The 17,300-nt window shown below is 39.0% G+C and overlaps 1 non-coding gene across 1 annotated transcript; it reads left to right on the forward strand.

Moving 5' to 3' along the window:
* Positions 1-6,013: 6,013 nt before the first annotated feature.
* LOC130971082 (small nucleolar RNA R71) lies at positions 6,014-6,117 on the forward strand. Its single transcript, XR_009082316.1, has one exon. It is a non-coding gene; the product is annotated as a small nucleolar RNA R71 (small nucleolar RNA).
* The last annotated feature ends 11,183 nt before the right edge of the window (positions 6,118-17,300 follow it).

The raw sequence follows: 17,300 nt of genomic DNA on the forward strand, positions 1-17,300 counted from the left end.
TTTCTGGATTCTCAGAATTCTACTCGGAATACCACAGACAAGGTTAGACTTTCCGGATTCCCATGAATGCCGCCATCTATCTAGCTTATACCACGAAGATTCTGTTGGGGAATCTAAGAGATATGCGCCCGGCCTAAGGTAGAACGGAAGTGGTTGTCAGTCACGCGCGTTCATAGGTGAGAATGATGATGAGTGTCACGGATCATCACATTCATCAAGTTGAAGTGCAACGTATATCTTAGAATAAGAATAAAAAGAAAATTGAATAGAAAATAATAGTAATTGTATTGAAACTTGAGGTACAGCAGAGCTCCACACCCTTAATCTATGGTGTGTAGAAACTCCACCGTTGAAAATACATAAGTGAAAGGTTCAGGCATGGCCGAATGGCCAGCCCCCCCCCCCCCAAAACGTGATCAATGGCCTCCTAAGATGAAGAATAATACAAAACTGAGACCAAAGATGAAACGTGGTCAAAAGATGACTAATACACTAGTAAAAAGTCTTATTTATACTAAACAAGCTACTAGGGTTTACAGAGGTAAGTAATTGATGCATAAATTCACTTCCAGGGCCCACTTGGTGTGTGTTTGGGCTGAGCTTGATCTATCCACGATTTGAGGCTTCCTTTGGAGTTGAACGCCGAGTTATAGCGTGTTTCTGGCGTTCAACTCCGGGTTGTGACGTGTTTCTGGCGTTTGACTCCAGACAGCAGCATGTACTTGGCGTTGAGCGCCACTTTACGTCGTCAATTCCCAAATAAAGTATGAACTATTATATATTTCTGGAAAGCTCTGGATGTCTACTTTCCAACGCCGTTAAGAGCGCGCCATTTGATATTCTGTAGCGCCAGAAAATCCATTTTGAGTGTAGGGAGGTCAGATTCCAACAGCATCAGCAGTCCTTTTGTCAGCCTTCTTTCAGAGTTTTGCTCAAGTCCCTCAATTTCAGCCAGAAATTACCTGAAATCACAGAAAAACACACAAACTCATAGTAAAGTCCAGAAATGTGAATTTAACATAAAAACTAATGAAAACATCCCTAAAAGTAGCTTGAACTTACTAAAAACTACCTAAAAATAATGCCAAAAAGCGTATAAATTATCCGCTCATCACAACACCAAACTTAAATTGTTGCTTGTCCCCAAGCAACTGAAAATCAAATAGGATAAAAAGAAGAGAATATACTATAAATTCAGATTATCAATGAATATTAGTTCTAATTAGATGAGCGGGACTTGTAGCTTTTTGCTTCTGAACAGTTTTGGCATCTCACTTTTTCCTTTGAAGTTTAGAATGATTGGCTTCTCTAGGAACTTAGAATTTTGGATAGTGTTATTGATTTTCCTAGTTAAGCATGTTGATTCTTGAACACAGTTACTTATGAGTCTTGGCCGTGGCCCTAAGCACTTTGTTTTCCAGTATTACCACCGGATACATAAATGCCACAAACACATAACTGGGTGAACCTTTTCAGATTGTGACTCAGCTTTGCAAGAGTCCCCAGTTAGTGGTGTTCAGAGCTCTTAAGCACACTCTTTTGCTTTGGATCACGACTTTAACCACTCAGTCTCAAGCTTTTCACTTGGACCTGCATGACACAAGCACATGGTTAGGGACAGCTTGATTTAGCCGCTTAGTCCTGGATTTTATTTCCTTGGGCCCTCCTATCCATTGATGCTCAAAGCCTTGGATCCTTTTTACCCTTGCCTTTTGGTTTTAAGGGCTATTGGCTTTTTCTGCTTGCTTTTTCTTTTTCTTTCTTCTTTTTTTTTTCGCCATTCACTGCTTTTTCTTGCTTCAAGAATCAAATTTATGATTTTTCAGATTGTCAATAACATTTCTCTTTGTTCATCATTCTTTCAAGAGCCAACAATTTTAACATTCATAAACAACAGGATCAAAATTATGCACTGTTCAAGCATTCATTCAGAAAACAAAAAGTATTGTCACCACATCAATATAATTGAACTAAATTCAAAGATAAATTCGAAATTCATGTACTTCTTGTTCTTTTGAATTAAAACATTTTTCATTTAAGAAAGGTGAAGTATTAATGGAATTATTCATAGCTTTAAGACATAGTTACTAAACACTAATGATCATAAAGTAGAGACACAAAACATAAACACAACATAAAAACCGAAAAACAGAAAGAAATAAGAACAAGGAATGAATCCACCTTAGTGGCGTCTCCTTCTTGAAGGACCAACAATGTCCTTAAGCTCTTCTATGTCCCTTCCTTGCCTTTGTTGCTCCTCCCTCATTGCTCTTTGATCTTCTCTTATTTCATGGAGAATGATGGAGTGCTCATGATGTTCCACCCTTAATTGTTCCACATTGTAGCTCAAATCTTCTAAGGAAGTGTTGAGTTATTCCCAATAGTTGTTGGGAGGAAAGTGCATCCTTTGAGGCATCTCAGGGATTTCTTGATGATGAGCTTCCTCATGCATCTCTTGAGATCCGTGGAGGGTCTCTCTTGCTTGCTCCATCCTCTTCTTGGTGATGGGCTTATCCTCTTCAATGGAGATGTCTCCTTCTATGATAACTCCAGCTGAGTAACATAGATGGCAAATAAGGTGAGGAAAAGCCAGCCTTGCCATGGTGGAGGGCTTTTCGGTTATTTTGTAGATTTCATTGGAGATGACTTCATGAACTTCTACTTCCTCTCCAATCATGATGCTATGAATCATGATGGCCCGATCCACAGTAACTTCAGATCGGTTGCTAGTGGGAATGATGGAGCGTTGAATGAACTCCAACCATCCTCTAGCCACAGGCTTGAGGTCCAGTCTTCTTAGTTGAACTGGCTTGCCTTTGGAGTCTCTTTTCCATTGAGCTCCTTCCACACATATGTCCATTAGGACTTGGTCCAACCTTTGATTAAAGTTGACCCTTCTAGTATAGGGGCGTTCATCTCCTTGCATCATGGGCAAGTGGAACGCCAACCTCACATTTTCCGGACTAAAATCAAAGTATTTCCCCCGAACCATTGTGAGATAATTCTTTGGATTCGGGTTCATACTTTGATCATGGTTCCTAGTGATCCATGCATTGGCATAGAACTCTTGAACCATTAAGATTCTGACTTTTTGCATGGGGTTGGTTAGGACTTCCCAACTTTTTCATCGGATCTCATGTCGAATCTCCGGATACTCATTTTTCTTGAGCTTGAAAGGGACCTCAGGGATCACCTTCTTCTTTGCCACAACATCATAGAAGTGGTCTTGATGGCTTTTGGAGACGAATCTTTCCATCTCCCATGACTCGGAGGTGGAAGCTTTTGTCTTCCCTTTTCCTTTTCTAGAGGATTAATGGAAAAACAAAAAGCTTATGCTTTTTCCATACCAAACTTAAAATATTGCTCGTCCTCGAGCAAGAGAAGAAAGAAGAGAAGAAGAAGAAGAAGAAAATATGGTGGAGAGGGAGAGATGGTGTTTCGGCCAAGGTATGGAAGAGGGGGTTGTGTTGTGTGAAAATGAAGTGGAATGGAGGGGTTTATATAGGAAAATGGGAGAGGGTAGGTTCGGCCATTTAGGGTGGGTTTGGGTGGGAAAATGTTTTTGAATTTTGAAGGTAGGTGGGGTTTATGGGGAAGAGTGGGTGGATGTGAGTGGTGAAGGGGGTAATTGGGAAGAGAGATTGAAGTTGTTGGGAAGTGTGACATGGGGAAGAGTGTTATAGGATTAGGAGGTAAGGTGGGAATATATTAGGTGGGGATCCTGTGGGGTCCACAGATCCTGAGATTATCCTGTGGGGTCCACAGATCCTGAGGTGTCAAGGAATTACATCCCTGCACCAAATAGGCATGCAAAATGCCTTTGCATACCATTATGGCATTTAAACGCCGAGGGGATGCATGTTCTGGGCGTTCAACGCCCATGTAAAGCATGTTCTGGGCGTTTAACGCCCATGTGTAGCATGTTTCTGGCGTTGAACGCCAGTTCCATGCTTGTTACTAGCGTTCAGCGCCAGCTTTTCTCAAGGCACATTCCTGGCGTTCAAACACCAGAATGTTGCTTGTTTCTGGCATTCAGCACCAGATTCATGCTCTGTTCTGGCGTTGAACGCCAGCCAGATGCTCATTAATGGCGTTGAATGCCAGTCTGTCCTTCCTCCAGGGTGTGATTTTTCTTCTGCTATTTTTGATTCTATTTTTAATTTTTATATTTTTTTTCGTGACTCCACATGATCATGTACCTAATAAAACACAAAATAACATTAAAATAAAATAAAATAAAAATTAGATAAATAAAATTGGGTTGCCTCCCAACAAGCGCTTCTTTAATGTCAATAGCTTGACAGTGGGCTCTCATGGAGCCACCAGGTGATCAGGTCAATGTTGTATAGTCCCAACACCAAACTTAGAGTTTGGATATGGGGTCTTAACACCAAACTTAGTGTTTGGTTGTGGCCTCCCAACACCAAACTTAGAGTTTGACTGTGGGGGCTTTTCTTGACTCTGAACTGAGAGAAGCTCTTTGTGCTCACTCTCTTTTGTCAGAGAGGGATGGCCATGTGCCTTAAACACCAGGTAGTCCCCATTCAATTGAAGGACTAATTCACCTCTGTTGACATCTATCACAGCTCCTGCTGTGGCTAGGAAAGGTCTTCCAAGGATGATACACTCATCCTCTTCCTTCCCAGTGTCTAAGATTATAAAATCAACAGGGATGTAAAGGCCTTCAACCTTTACTAACATGTCCTCTACTACTCCATAAGCTTGTCTTAATGACTTGTCTGCCAATTATAATGAGAACAAGGCAGGTTGTACCTCAATGATCCCCAGCTTCTCCATTACAGAGAGTGGCATAAGATTTATCCCTGACCCTAGATCACATAGAGCTTTTTCAAAGGTCATGGTGCCTATGGTACAAGGTATTAAGAACTTACCAGGATCTTGTCTCTTTTGAGGTAAAATTTGCTGAATCCAGGTATCTAGTTCATTAATGAGCAAGGGAGGTTCACTTTCCCAAGTCTCATTACCAAACAACTTGGCATTCAGCTTCATGATAGCTCCTAAATATTGAGCAACTTGCTCTCCAGTCACATCTTCATCCTCTTCATAGGAAGAATAGTCTTCAGAGCTCATGAATGGCAGAAGGAGATTTAATGGAATCTCTATGGTCTCTATATGAGCCTCAGATTCCTTTGGATCCTTAATAGGAAACTCCCTCTTGCTTGAGAGACGTCCCAGGAGGTCTTCCTCACTAGGATTTTCGTCCTCCTCCTCCCTTGTGCATTCGGCCATATTGATTACATCAATAGCTTTGCACTCTCCTTTTGGATTCTCTTCTGTATTGCTTGGGAGAATACTGGGAGGAGTTTCAATGACTTTCTTACTTAGCTGGCCCACTTGTGCCTCCAGATTTTTGATGGAGGATCTTGTTTCACTCATGAAACTGAAAGTGGCCTTTGACAGATCAGAGACTAGATTGGCTAAATTAGAAGTATTTTGTTCAGAATTCTCTGTCTGTTGCTGAGAAGATGATGGAAAAGGCTTGCTATTGCTCAGCCTATTGCGTCCACCATTGTTAAAGCCTTGTTGAGGCTTTTGTTGATCCTTCCATGAGAAATTCGAATTATTTCTCCATGATGAATTATAGGTGTTTCCATAAGGTTCACCCATGTAATTAACCTCTGCCATTGCAGGGTTCTCAGGATCATAAGCTTCTTCAGAAGCTACCTCTTTAGTACTGTTGGATGCATTTTGCCATCCATTAAGACTTTGAGAGATCATGTTAACTTGCTGAGTCAACACTTTGTTCTGAGCCAATATGGCATTCAGAGCATCAATTTCAAGAACTCATTTCCTCTGAGGCGTCCCATTATTCACGGAATTCCTCTCAGAAGTGTACATGAATTGGTTATTTGCAACCATGTCAATGAGTTCTTGAGCTTCTGCAGGTGTTTTCTTTAGGTGGATGGATCCACCTGCAGAATGGTCCAATGACATTTTCAAAAACTCAGATAGACCATAATAGAATATATCTAATATGGTCCATTATGAAAACATGTCAGATGGACACCTTTTGGTCAACTGCTTGTATCTTTCCCAAGCTTCATAGAGGGATTCACCATCTTTTTGTTTGAAGGTTTGAACATCCACTCTAAGCTTGCTCAGCTTTTGAGGAGGAAAGAATTTATCCAAGAAAGCCGTGACCAGCTTCTCCCAAGAGTCTAGGCTATCCTTAGGTTGTGAATCCAACCATATTCTAGCTCTGTCTCTTACAGCAAAAGGGAAAAACATGAGCTTGTAGACTTCAGGATCTACTCCATTCGTCTTTACAGTCTCACAAATCTGCAAGAACTCAGTTAAAAACTGGTAAGGATCTTCAGATGGAAGTCCATAAAACTTGCAGTTCTGTTGCATTAAGGCAACTAGCTGAGGTTTCAGCTCAAAATTGTTTGCTCCAATGGCAGGAATGGAGATACTTCTTCCATCAAATTTGGACATAGGTTTGGTAAAGTCACCAAGCATCCTTCTTGCATTATCATTATTGGGTTCGGCTGCCATCTCCTTCTCTTGTTCGAAAATTTCTGAAAGGTTATTTCTGGATTGTTGTAATTTAGCTTCTCTTAGTTTCCTCTTCAGAGTCCTTTCAGGTTCAGGATCAATTTCAACAAGAGTGCCTTTTTCCTTGTTCCTGCTCATATGAAAAAAGAAGAAAACAAGAAAAGAAGGAGGAATCCTCTATGTCACAGTATAGAGATTCCTTTATGTTAGTAGAAAAAGAAGGGGAGAAGAGTGAAGAAGAGTGGGTTCGGATATTTAGATGAAGAGAGGTGAAGAGAAGTGTTAATAAATAAATAATTAAATAGAATAAGAAAAGAGAGGGAGAATTCGAAAATAATTTTAAAAAGGGGATAGTAATTTTCGAAAATTAGAGATAAGATAAGATTAAAATTTAAATTTAAAACAAAAAAAAAAGGAATTTTTGAAAAAGAGATGAGATATTTTCGAAAATTAGAAAGGGAAAAGTAGTTAGGTAGTTTTGAAAAATATAAGAAACAAACAAAAAGTCAACTAATTAGTTGAAAAAGATATTAAAATCAAATTTGAAAAGATTAGAAGATAAGAAGTTAGATAAGATATTTTTAAATTAAAATTTGAAAAAAAGATAAAATTTTGAAAAAGATATGATAAAAGATAAAAAGATATAATTCCAAAATTTGAAATTACTTACTTCATTAACAAGAAACTACAAGATAAGATTCTAGAACTTAAAGATTGAACCTTTCTTAACAAGAAAGTAACAAACTTCAAATTTTTGAATCAATCACATTAATTATTAGTGAATTTTCGAAAATATGATATAAAGATAAGAAAAAGATTTTGAAAATATTTTGAAAAAGGTTTTTGAAATTTTCGAAAAAAAAAGAAAAAGAAAAAAAGTGAAAAAGATATAATTTTTGAAAAAGATTTTGAAAAGATAAGATTTTTAAAATTGAAAATTTGACTTGACTTGTAAGAAACAACTAATTTTGAAAATTTTTTACTAAGTCAACTCAAATTTTCGAAAATTATGAGAAATAAGGAGAAGATATTTTTTTGATTTTTGAATTTTTAATTATGAGAGAGAAAAATACAAACATGACCCAAAACATGAAAATTTTGGATCAAACACAGGATGCATGCAAGAACACTATGAATGTCAAGATGAACACCAAGAACACTTTGAAGATCATGATGAACATCAAGAACATCATTTTGAAAAATTTTTGATGCAAAGAAAACATGCAAGACACCAAACTTAGAAATCTTTAATGCATGAACTCTAACAAACGAAAAGTGCATATGAAAAACAACAAACAACACAAAACAAGAAATCATCAAGATCAAACAAGAAGACTTACTGATGAGCGGATATTTTATACGCTTTTTGGGGGTAATTTCATGTAGATTTTAGCATGTTTTTATTAGTTTTTAGTTAAATGTTATTAGTTTTTAGGCAAAAATCATATTTCTAGACTTTACTATGAGTGTGTGTTTTTTTCTGTGATTTCAGGTATTTTCTGGCTGAAATTGAGGAAGCTGAGCAAAAATCTGACTTAGGCTGAAAAAAGGACTGCTGATGTTGTTGGATCCTGACCTCCCTGCACTCGAAATAAATTTTCTAGAGCTACAGGAGTCTAATTGGCGCGCTCTCAACGGCGTTGGAAAGTAGACATCCAGGGCTTTCCAGCAATATATAATAGTCCATACTTTGCGCGAAGATAGACGACGTAACTTGGCGTTGAACGCCAAGTACATGCTGCTGTCTGGAGTTAAACGCCAGAAACATGTCATGATCCGGAGTTGAACGCCCAAAACACGTCATAACTTGGAGTTTAACTCCAAGAAAAGCCTCTACTCGTTGGTAGCTTTAGTCTCAGCCCCAGCACACACCAAGTGGGCTCCAGAAGTGGATTTCTGCACCAATTATCTTAGTTTACTCATATTCTGTAAACCTAGGTTACTAGTTTACTATTTAAACAACTTTTAGAGAATTATTTTGTACCTCATGACATTTTCAGATCTGAATTACATACTTTTTGACGGCATGAGTCTCTAAACTCCATTGTTGGGGGTGAGGAGCTCTGCAGCGTCTCGATGAATTAATACAATTCCTTTATTTTCCATTCAAACACGCTTGTTCTTATCTAAGATGTTCATTCGCGCTTAATTATGGAGAAGGTGATGATCCGTGACACTCATCACCTTCCTCAATCCATGAACGTGTGTCTAACAACCACCTCCGTTCTACATCATATTGAATGAGTATCTCTTAGATTTATTACTCAGAATCTTCGTGGTATAAGCCGGATTGATGGCGGCATTCATGAGAATCTGGAAAGTCTAAACCTTGTCTGTGGTATTCTGAGTAGGATTCTGGGATTGAATGACTGTGACGAGCTTCAAAATCCTGAAGGCTGGGCGTTAGTGACAAACGCAAAAGAATCAATGGATTCTATTCCAACCTAATTGAGAACCGACAGATGATTAGCCGTGCTGTGACAGAGCATAGGAACGTTTTCACTGAGAGGATGGGAAGTAGCCATTGACAATGGTGACACCCTACATAGAGCTTGCCATAGAAGGGATTTTGCGTGTGGAAAAGGATTTCAAGGAAGAGTTGAAGTACAGAGGACAAAGCATCTCCAAAACTCCAACATGTTTCTCATTACTGAACAACAAGTAACGCTTTTATTCTCTTTTATCTTTCCAATCTAATAATTCCAACTGATAATTTTAATTAATATCCTGACTAAGAATAATAAGATAAACATAGCTTGATTCAAACCAATAATCTCCGTGGGATCGACCCTTACTCACGTAAGGTATTACTTGGACGACCCAGTGCACTTGCTGGTTAGTTGTGCGGATCACAAATTCGTGCACCAAGTTTTCGGCGCCGTTGCCGGGGATTATTCGAGTTTGAACAACTAAAGGTTTATTTTATTTCTTAGATTAGGAATAATTTATTTTTTATTGTTATAAAGTCATTAAATCTTGATAGGATAGTTTCTTTTCAAAAATTTCTTTTCAAAATTTATTATTTTTCTTAATTGATTGCTAATTTTCGTGAGTTTTAGTGTCTTATTCTAAGTTCGGTGTTAATTGCATGCTTTTCCTTGTCTCTTAATTTTTTTTCGAATTGCATGTTCTTGTTTTTCCTTGATCTTCAAGTTGTTCTTGTTTATCTTTCTTGTTGATCTTGAGTTTTTCCTGTTTTGTGTCTTTTCTTGTTTCACTTGTGTTCTTTTTAAAGCATTAATTTTCCAAAAGGAATATACCTATTCAGAACAAGTGTTACATTTACTCCCAATTGGCTAGAGTATTGGTCTATATTCTTGATGATTGGGCACCAGTACTTTTGAAAATCTTTTTCAAAAAATAATTTTTCTTGATTTAATCTTGTGCCAAACTCTAAGTTTGGTGTTTTCTTGTTAATTTTAATATAACTTTCGAAAATTTGTCTTGGTTTTCTAAAAATTTTAAGTTTGGTGTTCTTTCTTTTGTTCTTGGTGTTCTTGTGAATCTTCAAGGTGTTCTTGAGTCTTTCTTGTGTTTTGATCTTAAAATTTTTAAGTTTGGTGTTCCTTGGTGTTTTCCCTCCAAAATTTTCGAAAATAAGGAACATTGGATCTAAAAATTTTAAATCTTGTGTCTTTTGCATATTTTTCTCTTTCATCATAAAATTCAAAATTCAAAAAAATATATACTTTCTAACTAATTTTGAACTACATTTTTCGAAAATTTTATATAAAAATTCAATTTTCAATTTCAAAATATTTTCAATTTCTTTTATTTATTTCGTTTTTATTTTATTTTATAAAAATTAATTTTTATAAAATAAATAATATCAACATATATACCATCTCTTTTATTCCATCATGGAACTAAGTGGGAATGAACAGTCCAGGAGGACTCTGGGGTCATATGCTAACCCCACTACTGCTTCATATGGGAGTAGTATCTGTATACCCTCCATTGGAGTTAGTAGCTTTGAGTTGAATCCTCAGCTCATTATCATGGTGCAACAAAACTGTCAGTATTCTGGTATTCCACATGAAGAACCTACAGAGTTTCTGGCACAATTTTTGCAAATTGCTGATACAGTACATGATAAGGAAGTAGATCAGGATGTCTACAGATTATTACTGTTTCCATTTGCTGTAAAAGATCAAGCTAAGAGGTGGTTAAATAACCAGCCTAAGAACAGCATAAAAACATGGAAGCAGCTGTCAGAAAAATTCCTGAATCACTATTTCCCTCCAAAACGGATGACACAGCTAAGGCTAAGCATCCAAGGCTTCAAACAAGGAGATAATGAATCTCTTTATGATGCCTGGGAGAGATACATAGAGATGCTAAGAAAATGCCCTTCTGAAATGTTTTCAGAATGGGTGCAATTAGACATCTTCTACTATGGGCTTACAGAAAAAGCTCAGATTTCTCTAGACCACTCAGCTGGTGGATCTATACATATGAGAAAAACAATTGAGGAAGCTCAAGAGCTTATTGATACAGTTGCCAGAAATCAACATCTGTACCTAAGCAGTGAATCTTCCATGAAAGAATAAGCTAAAACAGTAACTGCTGAACTCAGTCCGGTGGATCAGGCTAATGAATTCAATCAGCAATTAGACTTTCTAACTCAACAGCTAGCCGAATTCAAGGAAATATTACAGGAAACAAGAATGGCTAACAGGAATATGGAAGTACAATTAAAGCAGACAGAAAAGCAACTGTCAAAACAAATAGCAGAAGAATGCCAAGCAGTTCAATTAAGAAGTGGAAAAACATTAAATACCTCACTTCAAAGCAGCAGGAAACCAAGAAATGAACAAAAGGCTACTCAAAATCCCTCTGAGGACAGTCCGAGCCCAGAGAGGAATAAAGCTGGCGCTGAACGCCAAGACCATGCTCATTCCTGGCGTTCAACGCCAGAAACAAGCATGAATCCGGCGTTGAACGCCCAAAGGGAGCATGATGCTGGCGTTCAAACACCAGTAACAAACAAGGAGGTGGCATCTAACGCCACTCCAGCTTCCACCCCTGGCATTCAAATGCCAGTGGGGGATCAGTCACATGCAAGTGCTGATGACAACCCTTCTAAAAAGGCTTTCCAACCCACTTCTGTAGGTAATAAACCTGCAGCAACTAAGGTTGAGGAATACAAAGCCAAAATGCCTTATCCTCAAAAACTCCGCCAAGCGAAACAGGATAAGCAATTTGCCCGCTTTGCAGACTATCTCAGGACTCTTGAAATAAAGATTCCGTTTGCAGAAGCACTTGAGCAAATACCCTCTTATGCTAAGTTCATGAAAGAGGTCTTAAGTCATAAGAAGGATTGGAGGGAAACTGAAAAAGTTTACCTCACTGAAGAATGCAGTGCAGTCATTCTGAAAAGCTTACCTGAGAAGCTTAAAGATCCTGGGAGCTTTATGATACCATGCACATTAGAGGGCACTTGCACCAAGCAAGCTTTATGTGATCTTGGGGCAAGTATCAACCTAATACCTGCATCCACTATCAGAAAGCTTGGTTTAACTGAAGAAATCAAACCAACCAGGATATGTCTTCAACTTGCTGATGGCTCCATTAAATACCCATCAGGCGTGATTGAAGACATGATTGTCAAGGTTGGGCCATTCGCCTTTCCTACTGACTTTGTGGTGCTGGAAATGGAGGAGCACAAGAGTGCAACTCTCATTCTAGGAAGACCTTTCCTAGCAACTGGCCGAACCCTCATTGATGTCCAAAAAGGGGAAGTAACTTTGAGAGTCAATGAGGAGGAGTTCAAGTTGAATGTTGTCAAAGCCATGCAATATCCAGACACCCCAAATGACTGCATGAGTGTTGATATTATTGACTCTTTGGTAAGAGAGGTCAATATGGCTGAGAGTCTTGAATCAGAGCTAGAGGACATCTTTAAAGATGTTCAGCCTGACCTGGAGGAATCAGAGAGAATAATAGAACCTCTGAAAATCCCTCAGGAAGAGGAAAAACCCCCAAAACCCGAGCTCAAACCATTACCACCATCCCTAAAATATGCATTTTGGGAGAAGGTGATACCTTTCCTGTAATTATAAGCTCTACCTTAGAGCCACAGGAAGAGGAAGCACTAATTCAAGTGCTAAGGACACACAAGACAGCTCTTGGGTGGTCCATCAGTGATCTTAAGGGCATTAGCCCAGCCAGATACATGCACAAGATCCTATTGGAGGGTGACGCCAAGCCTGTGGTCCAACCACAAAGGCGGCTGAACCCAGCCATGAAGGAAGTAGTGTAGAAAGAGGTCACTAAGTTACTAGAGGCTGGGATTATTTATCCTATTTCTGATAGCCCCTGGGTGAGCCCTGTCCAAGTCGTCCCTAAGAAAGGTGGCATGACAGTGGTTCATAATGAAAAAAATGAACTGGTTCCTACAAGAACAGTTACTGGGTGGCGTATGTGTATTGATTACAGAAGGCTCAATACAGCTACCAGAAAGGGTCATTTTCCTTTACCATTCATAGACCAGATGCTGGAAAGACTGGCAGGTCATGAATACTACTGCTTCCTGGATGGATATTCAGGTTATAATCAAATTGCAGTAGATCCAAAAGATCAAGAGAAAACAGCATTCACATGTCCATCTGGAGTATTTGCATACAGAAGGATGCCATTTGGCCTGTGTAATGCACCTGCAACCTTTCAGAGGTGCATGCTTTCAATCTTCTCTGATATGGTGAAAAAATTTTTGGAAGTCTTCATGGATGACTTTTCAGTGTTTGGAGACTCATTCAACTCCTGCCTTAACCATTTAGCACTTGTTCTAAAAAGATGCCAAGAGACTAACTTGGTTTTAAACTGGGAGAAGTGTCACTTTATGGTGACTGAAGGAATTGTCCTTGGGCACAAAATCTCGAACAAGGGAATAGAGGTGGATCAAGCTAAAGTTGAAGTAATTGAAAAATTACCACCACCCGCTAATGTTAAGGCAATTAGAAGCTTTCTGGGGCATGCAGGATTCTATATGAGGTTTATAAATGATTTTTCAAAAATCGCCAAACCTCTAAGCAACCTACTAGCTGCTGACACACCATTTATCTTTGATAAAGAGTGTCTGCAGACATTTGAGACCCTGAAGGCTAAATTGGTCACTGCACCAATAATCTCTGCACCAAACTAGACATTGCCATTTGAATTGATGTGTGATGCCAGTGACCATGCCATTGGTGCAGTGTTGGGACAAAGGCATGACAAGCTTCTGCACGTCATCTACTATGCCAGCCGTGTTCTAAATGACGAACAGAGGAATTACACAACCACAGAAAAAGAGCTACTTGCAGTGGTTTACGCCATTGACAAATTCAGATCCTATTTAGTAGGATCAAAAGTGATTGTGTACACCGATCATGCTGCTCTTAAATATCTACTCACAAAGCAGGATTCAAAACCCAGACTTATAAGATGGGTGTTGCTTCTGCAAGAGTTTGATATAGAAATAAGAGACAGAAAAGGGACAGAAAACCAAGTAGCAGATCACCTGTCCCGAATAGAACCAGTAGAAGGGGCGTCCCTCCCTCTCACTGAGATCTTTGAAACTTTTCCGGATGAGCAACTCTTTGCCGTCCAGGAAGTGCCATGGTTTCCAGACATTGCAAACTACAAGGCAGTGAGGTTCATACCCAAAGAATACAGTAGGCAGCAACCAAAGAAATTAATCACAGATGCAAAGTACTATCTTTGGGATGAACCATATCTCTTCAAGAGATGTGCAGACGGAGTAATCCGTAGATGTGTGCCTAAGGAAGAAGCACAGAAGATCCTATGGCACTGCCATGGATCACAGTATGGAGGACATTTTGGAAGTGAGCGAACAGCCACAAGAGTTCTCCAATGTGGCTTCTACTGGCCTACTCTCTATAAAGACTCCCGAGTGTTTGTACTTAATTGTGACAGTTGCCAAAGATCTGGCAATCTACCTCACAGTTATGCCATGCCTCAACAAGGGATCTTGGAGATTGAGTTGTTTGATGTATGGTGGCAGTGGATTATGTATCCAAATGGGTGGAGGCTATTGCAACACCCACTAATGACACTAAAACAGTGTTAAAATTCCTCCAGAAACACATCTTCAGCAGATTTGGTATCCCTAGAGTATTAATCAGTGATGGGGGCACTCATTTCTGTAATAAACAGCTTTACTCTGCTCTGGTTCGTTATGGAGTTAGCCACAGGGTAGCTACTCCATATCACCCACAAACTAATGGGCAAGCTGAAGTCTCAAATAGAGAACTCAAAAGAATCCTGGAACGGATTGTAATTAACCGTAGAAGGGATTGGGCAAGAAGCTTGGATGATGCTCTGTTGGCATACAGAACAGCATTCAAGACCCCTATAGGGACCTCTCCATACCAGCTTGTGTATGGAAAGGCATGTCACTTGCCAGTGGAACTGGAACACAAGGCCTACTGGGCAACCAGATTCCTGAACCTTGATGCCAAGTTAGCTGGAGAAAAACGATTGCTCCAGTTAAATGAGCTAGAGGAATTTAGACTCAATGCTTTCGAGAATGCAAAAATTTACAAAGAGAAAGCAAAAAGATGGCATGATAAGAAATTGTCATCCAGAGTCTTTAAGCCGGGGCAGAAAGTTCTGCTATTTAATTCTAGGCTCAAATTATTCCCCGGAAAATTAAAATCCCGGTGGAGAGGTCCATATGTAATTACAAACGTATCGCCATATGGATATGTAGAGCTTCAGGATAATGACTCTAACAAAAAGTTCATTGTTAATGGACAAAGAGTTAAACATTATCTTGAAGGCAATTTTGAGCAAGAATGCTCAAAACTGAGACTTAATTAAAGCTCAGTAATAGTCCAGCTAATGACATTAAAGAAGCGCTTGCTGGGAGGCAACCCAGCCAATCACAAAATTTAATTTTATTTGTATTTGTTGATTTTTACAGGTATAGGTCAAAATATCTTCAAGGTAAACAAGCAATTGATTGAATTCACAGAGTTACAGGGAAATTTGGAAGCTCACTGGCGTGAAAAAAGCCAGTAAGAAACATTTTGGGCGTTGAACGCCCAAAAGAAGCACCCACTGGGCGTTCAATGCCAGTAAGGGTAACCATCTGGGCGTTAAACGCCAGAAAGGAGCATCTTCTGGGCGTTGAACGCCAGAAAGAAGCACCTTCTGGGCGTTTAACGCCAGATTGTCAGCATCCTGGGCGTTCAGAAAAACACCCAGTGACAAAGGACTTCCTGGCGTTCAACGCCAGAAAGAAGCATCAGCTGGGCGTTGAACGCCCAGGAGAAGCAGCATGTGGGCGTTGAACGCCCAAAACATGCATCGTTTGGGCGTTTAACGCCAGGATGGTGGGGAGGAGGTAAAATTCATTTTTTTTTACAAATTTTCTAAATTTTTATGTTTCGATTCATAATTTCTTGCATCAACATGTTTCAAAATGTCATCCTTCAAATCAAATTAGTTTTCTAAGAACCCTAATTTCTAAAATTCTTTTTTCAAAATTTCAAATATCTTAATCCATAAAAACAAATTGTTTTCCAATCCAATCCAACTCTTTTAAGTTTGTTTTTAAAACTCAATCATCTTTTTAAAATCTTTTTCAAAATTAAAAATTCAGATTTATCTTTTTAATTATTATTCATATCTTTCTCTTTTTTAAACTATATCTTTTTCTTATCATATCTATCTTTTCTAAATCATATCTTCTATCTTATTCTTTTCTTATTTTCGAAATTTCCCACCCCCACCCTATATATTGAATTCGGCGCCCCTCTCATCATCACCATGCAACACTTGCTCTCCTCCTATCCCTCTCCTTTCTTCTCTTTTGCTTGAGGACAAGCAAAGCTCTAAGTTTGGTGTGGTTATCCGTGATCACAAAAACATACTCATTAAGATCATGGCTCCTAAAGGAAAACAACCCACCCCAAGAGGCAAGAAAGAGAGTACTCCAAAGCCACTTTGGAATCAAGGGAAGTTCTTAACTAAAGAACATTCAGACCATTACTACAAAATAATGAGTCACAGATCAGTGATCCCGGAAGTCAAATTTGATCTGAAAGAAGATGAATATCCGGAGATCCAAGAGCAAATTCGAAACAGGAATTGGGAAATTCTGGCCAATCCTGAAACGAAAGTGGAAAGGAACATGGTTCAGGAGTTCTATGCTAATCTATGACAGACAGACAGGCAAAGAATAATTGGAGCTGCTCTCTATGACCATCGGACCTTAGTCAGAGGAAAGATTATTCATACCCATCCTGATAAGATCAGGGAGATATTTAAGCTTCCCCAACTGAAAGATGACACAGACTCCTTTAATAGGAGAATGATGAGGGTAAATAAAGGTCTAGACAAGATTCTTGAGGATATATGCATCCCTGAAGTCAGGTGGACCACCAGCACGACTGGCACCCCAATTCAATTCAAAAGAGAAGATCTAAAACCAGTAGCCAAAGGCTGGCTGGATTTCATTGGGCGTTCCATATTGCCCACCAGCAACCGTTCTGAAGTTACCATTAAAAGAGCAGTAATGATTCACTGCATCATGTTGGGAAAAGAAGTAGAAATCCATCAACTGATCTCATGCGAATTATACAAAATAGCAAACAGGAATTCCAAGGACGCCAGATTGGCCTATCCAAGCTTAATTTCTATGCTCTGCAAAGATGCCGGAGTAAAGATGGGAATAACAGAGTATATCTCAGTTGAGAGGCCAATCACCAGAATATCAATGGACAGACAACAGCTGCAGGATGATCCAATCAAGAGGAGAGCAACAGAAGTCTTCCCAG

This window comes from Arachis stenosperma, chromosome 3, assembly GCF_014773155.1.
Source record: "Arachis stenosperma cultivar V10309 chromosome 3, arast.V10309.gnm1.PFL2, whole genome shotgun sequence".
Lineage (NCBI taxonomy): Eukaryota > Viridiplantae > Streptophyta > Magnoliopsida > Fabales > Fabaceae > Arachis > Arachis stenosperma.